This window comes from Myotis davidii, unplaced genomic scaffold (genome assembly GCF_000327345.1).
Source record: "Myotis davidii unplaced genomic scaffold, ASM32734v1 scaffold20, whole genome shotgun sequence".
NCBI lineage: Eukaryota > Metazoa > Chordata > Mammalia > Chiroptera > Vespertilionidae > Myotis > Myotis davidii.
In genome coordinates this window covers 611,866-617,128 of record NW_006292574.1, presented here as the reverse complement: position 1 = coordinate 617,128, position 5,263 = coordinate 611,866, and the positions used below count along the sequence as shown (strand labels likewise).

General features: G+C 38.3%; 1 protein-coding gene across 2 annotated transcripts in view; it reads left to right on the top strand.

The window, feature by feature from the left end:
- The window catches only part of PCDH15 (protocadherin-related 15), a 516,985-nt gene that overhangs the window by 418,778 nt on the left and 92,944 nt on the right, over positions 1–5,263 (top strand). The window lies entirely within an intron of this gene.

Genomic DNA, 5,263 nt, shown 5'->3' with positions numbered 1-5,263 from the left:
AATAATGCTGCAATCAACATTCTGATGTATATGTCTTTTCGATTCTGCATTTTGGGTTTCTTTAAATCAATACCCAGAAGTGGAGTTGCTGGGTAATCCTCCTTTGTCTCTGGTTATAACCTTGGTAAAACTTATTGTGTCTGGTACAAGTATTGTCACCCAGCTTTTTGTTTACATTTTCATGAAATATCCTTTTCCATCCCTTTATCTTTAGACTGTGTGTATCTTTCAATCTGAAGTGTATCTCTATAAGGGTCTTATTCTGTTATCCATTAAGCTACCATAATATGTCTTTTAATTGGAGCATTTAATATATTTACATTTTAAGTAGTTTTGATAAGACATGAGTTTATTGACATTTTATTATTTATGTTTTTTAGGTATTTTTTCCCTTTTTCTTCTTAAAGAAGACCCTTTAACATTTCTTGTAATACTGGTTTGGTAGTGATGAACTCCTTTAGCTTTTCTTGTCTGGGAAGCTCTTTATCTGTCCCTCAATTATAAATGACAGTTTTTCTGGGGAGAGTACTCTTAGTTATAGGTACTTGCTTTTCATCACTTTGACCATTTTAAGCCAATCCCTTCTGGCCTGCATAGTTTCTTTGGAAAAATCAGCTGACAGTCTTATGGGAGCTCCCTATAGGTAACTACCTGCTTTTCTATCGTTCTTTTTAAGATTTTCTCTTTATCTTTAACCTTTGGCATTTTAATTATGTGTCTTGGTGTGGGCCTCTTTGGGTGTATATTTTATGGTACTCTCTACTCTCTGTGCTGCCTGGTCTTGTATGTCTATTTCTTTCACCAAGTTAGGAAAGTTTTCTGTCATTTTTTTTTTTTCAGATAAGTTTTCAATTTCTTGCTCTCTCTACTCATTCTGGCATCCCAATGCTATAAATGTTGGTAATGCTTGAAGTTGTCCAAGAGGCTTCTTACGCTAGTCTCATTTTTTGGATTCTTTTTTTTCTTTTTGCTGTTCTGATTGTTTTCTGCTTCCTTATATTCCAAATCACTAATTTGGTTCTCTGCTTTATCTGCTTTACTGTTAAATACCAGTAATTTAGTCTTCATTTTAATGTCCCTTTTTTAAGCTGTTGAAGGTCTCACAGAGTTTCTTAAGCATTCTTATATCCATTGTTTTTAACTTTGTACCTGGTGGTTTGCTTGCCTCCATTGTATTTCATTCTTATCCTGGAGATTTCTCCTGTTCTTTTATTTGGAACATGTTTCTTTGTCTACCCATTTCACTGCTTCCTTGTATTTGTTTCTATATATTAACTAGATCTGCTACATCTCCTGGACTTGTAGGGTTGTACATGTAGGGTTTTAAGGAATAGGTGTCATGTAGGGTTCAGTGATGCAGCCTCCCCAGTCACTGATCTGGGCACTTTGGGTGTACCCCTGTGTGCACCATCCTGTTGTAGTTAAGCCTTGATTGCTGTTTGCATGTTCCTGGGAGCAATTGAACCTCCAGGCTGATTTGCCGCAGGGACTAGCTGTAACTGCAGCAAAGGGACTGCTGTGCAGAGTCTGACCCCATGGAGCGGGACTTGCTTCAATAGGGCTTTGGTGCCTACCAAATCTTCCCTTTAGGTGTGGCTTGTGGAGGTGGTTAGGTTGTAATCTGGCATGGTCTGAAGCTGTCCACCAGATGCACTGGCTCTGGGGCCTCCCGATTTTAATGTCCCTTTTTTAAGCTGTTGAAGTTCTCACAAAGTTTATTAAGCATTCTTATATCCATTGTTTTTAACTTTGTATCTGGTGGTTTGCTTGCCTCCATTTTATTTAATTCTTATCCTGGAGATTTCTCCTGTTCTTTTATTTGGAACATGTTTCTTTGTCTACTCATTTCACTGTCTCCTTGTATTTGTTTCTATATATTAAGTAGATCTGCTACATCTCCTGGACTTGGTAGAGTGGTCTTAAGTAGTAGGTGTCATGTAGGGCTCAGTGATGCAGCCTCCCCAGTCATTGATCTGGATACTTTGGTTGTACCCGCTGTGTGCACCATCCTGTTGTAGTTAAGCCTTGATTGCTGTTTGCATGTTCCTGGGAGCAATTGAACCTCCAGGCTGATTTGCCGCAGGGACTAGCTGTAACTGCAGCAAAGGGACTGCTGTGCAGAGTCTGACCCCATGGAGCGGGACTTGCTTCAATAGGGCTTTGGTGCCTACCAAATCTTCCCTTTAGGTGTGGCTTGTGGAGGCGGTTAGGTAGTAATCTGGCATGGTCTGAAGCTGCCCACCAGATGCACTGGCTCTGGGGCCTCCCGGGAGGCGCACAGTCAGCCACCACTTGTGTTCAGCCCAGGGCTTGAAGGTACCCAGGAGAGGTCAAGCTATGGAAAAAGACTAGCTGCCACTAGTGCCAGACCTGAGGCCACTGAGCAAGACATATGGGGTACACATCGGTCAGATGCTAGTTTTTGCTTATTTTGTTTTTTTGTTTGTTTTTTGTAAGAGATTTTAGGAAAATCCAAAGCAAGGTCGGATGCTAGTTTTTGCTTATTTTGTTTGTTTGTTTTTTGTAAGAGATTTTAGGAAAATCCAAAGCATGAGCCAAGAGAGGTAATTTGTATGGAAAAGCTACTGGAAACGGCATGGGTGATCCTGCAAGTTGCATGGGTGGGGTCTCAGGGAATCACCAGAGCTGGGTGAACAGTGTTAGCTAGAGTGATGGAAACTCAGATTTCATGCCTGTCTACCTGCTTAGTGAGGATAGGGTTCAGCAAGGGAACAATGCCCTCTGCCAGCATTTCTGTATGGCAGAAAGCTGCCCCTTCAGTTCTTGCCCTGATGCCAGCCAGACAATTCGGTTTCCCCCTATACGTCTCTGGTGCTTTTCCAGCTGTTGTCCCAATGCTGGAACTTAGAGCAAGTGAGTCCAAGTAAGTACATATGTGGCGCCTTCTAGAGGAACACCTGTGACCCCAGTATTCTTCAGTCTCACTCAGCCACAATCCCTGCTGGTTATCACAACCAGAAGGTTTAGGGACTTCTCTTCCCAGCACTGGAGCCCTGGGCTGGGGGTTCTGATGTAGGGCCAGGACCTCTCGCTCCTTAGGGGAGACCTCTGCTGCTGAGATGTCCCTCCTGATTTTTAACCACCACAGCCCTTTTCATGTCTGTCTTCCTCCTACCAGTCTCCATGTGGCTTCTTCTTTATATCCTTAGTAATAGGACTTCTGTTCAGCTAGCTTTCAGTCAGTTCTGAATGATGGTTGCTCTGTAATTTAGTTGTAATTTTGATGTGGTTGTGGGAGGTTTTGAGTAACAAGTTTACTTGTGCTGCCGTCTTGACTAAACTTGGCTCATTTTCTAATGAAATCCATGTCTAAAAGTTCTCAGTGAAGAATAAACTAAGACCATTAATATTCAGAGATATTTGTCCTTTTAATTTCTAAAATATGACAATGCTGAGAGTGATTTCATACTCCTGAACTGTCAAGGCAGTAACATACTACTTCTAAACTTTGTGTACAGTATTATAGAATACCATCATTATCTGTGTATGTTAGATTATAAACATTATTTCATCCCACTGTGAGGTTCTGGCTAGCCCTCTGGAATATAGTATATTTTTAATGAGTGCACAACCACCAGATATTCTGTGAATTGTGTGGCTTCTGGTACTTATATATTTTCTTATAATAGAGGAAAACACATCTTAAAAGTAATGACTAACATTTATTATAATTTATATGCTGCATTATATGTAATTCACACACATTTCTAGGAGATAAGAAATATTAATTTCACTACAAGGACATGATAAGAAAAGTTTAAGTGATTTTTTAAACATAATCCTTGTCAGTAAATGAAAAGTTGAAGATTTAGGCTCACATCTTTTGACTCCAAAATCTTTCTTCAACATTCCAGTATCATATAGTTCATGTACACAGAGGAACAAGTCAAAACCAGTTTGTGAGGGGGCCAGCACAGATTCTGAGAGCTGTTACTAGCAAGGGGTAAATTCTATTCTCTTCCATTCACAGCCATAATACTCCTTTGCATTTAAGTAATCCAGCTTTCTTTTATTTTTTATAGTTACACCAGAATTTTTAGAATCTAGGAAACCCAAGAAAACCAAATTTAATGTATCCATTAGAACAGAGTCTCAGAAAGAGTCTGAAAAGTGAAACAGGATCTGAAACACTGATTTTTTTACGCTGGGGCCATTCCTAGACATCCTACCACTCCATCAATCAACATTTTGAGAAGGGGAAAGAGGAAAAGAGAAGAGAGCATGAGAGCTAGAGCACACGTATGGATTTCAGAAGGAGAGAGCTCAGGCCTTCTAAGAGAAAGGAGAACAAGATGGGAGTAAAAGACTGAAGATGCATTGTAGAATTTTCTGTCTCTGTTCTGCTCCTGGCGATCATAAATAATAAAGCACTCCTTTGCGTTTACTTCAAATCTCACTGATCTAGTGTCCAGGGCTGCACAGGTACAACCAAATCATTTTAAAGAAATATTTTTCAAGAAATATCTCTGATTTCTAGGAATAGAAATATCTTTAGTTCTTGCATGTGAATATAATACAACTACCCTCATTATTGTAATTTGAATGTAAATCTAAGGCTAATAATGATTTACCTAATGCACACATGAATGCTTGTATGTGCCCTATTATGCACGTAGAGGTAAGACCAAATAGCCAGTTCATGAATTATATTCTTGGAAATGCATAAAGCCTAAAAGCTAAATGTTTGTTTAATGACCAATTCTTGGCTATTCTTATTAACGTTTCAAGACTAACCTTTGCTTCTTGAGTGTGAAGTACAAACTCATGTATTTTTAACACATTTCATTTATTAATGTCTGTTAATGACTTATAATCAATTCTTAGCCATTAGCTATGCAAATAAGATCGTTATGTAAATTAAGGTTAATTAATTAATTGTCTAAAGGTTCATCCTGTCTTCAGAATTAACTGCCCTGTGCTCTTTAGCTCTACCACATATCATAGGGATACGATAATAAACAGAATGAATTTAACTCATTAAATAAATATTTTATTGTGATTTCTTTACCAAAAAGTTACTAATGAAGCTATTTTTAAAGTAAGTTTTACAACTATGCTGTAACTAGATTTACTATTTAAATGCAAATTAATAGTTAAAGCAGGAAAATTTTGGAATTTATTTTCAAAATTTGATAGCAGCAGTATTTATAAGATTTTAATCCTTTAGTATGGAACATTCCAAACATTAATAAAATTATAGAAACTATTAATATGAGCCTCACTGTATCAGCTCCAGATTCAA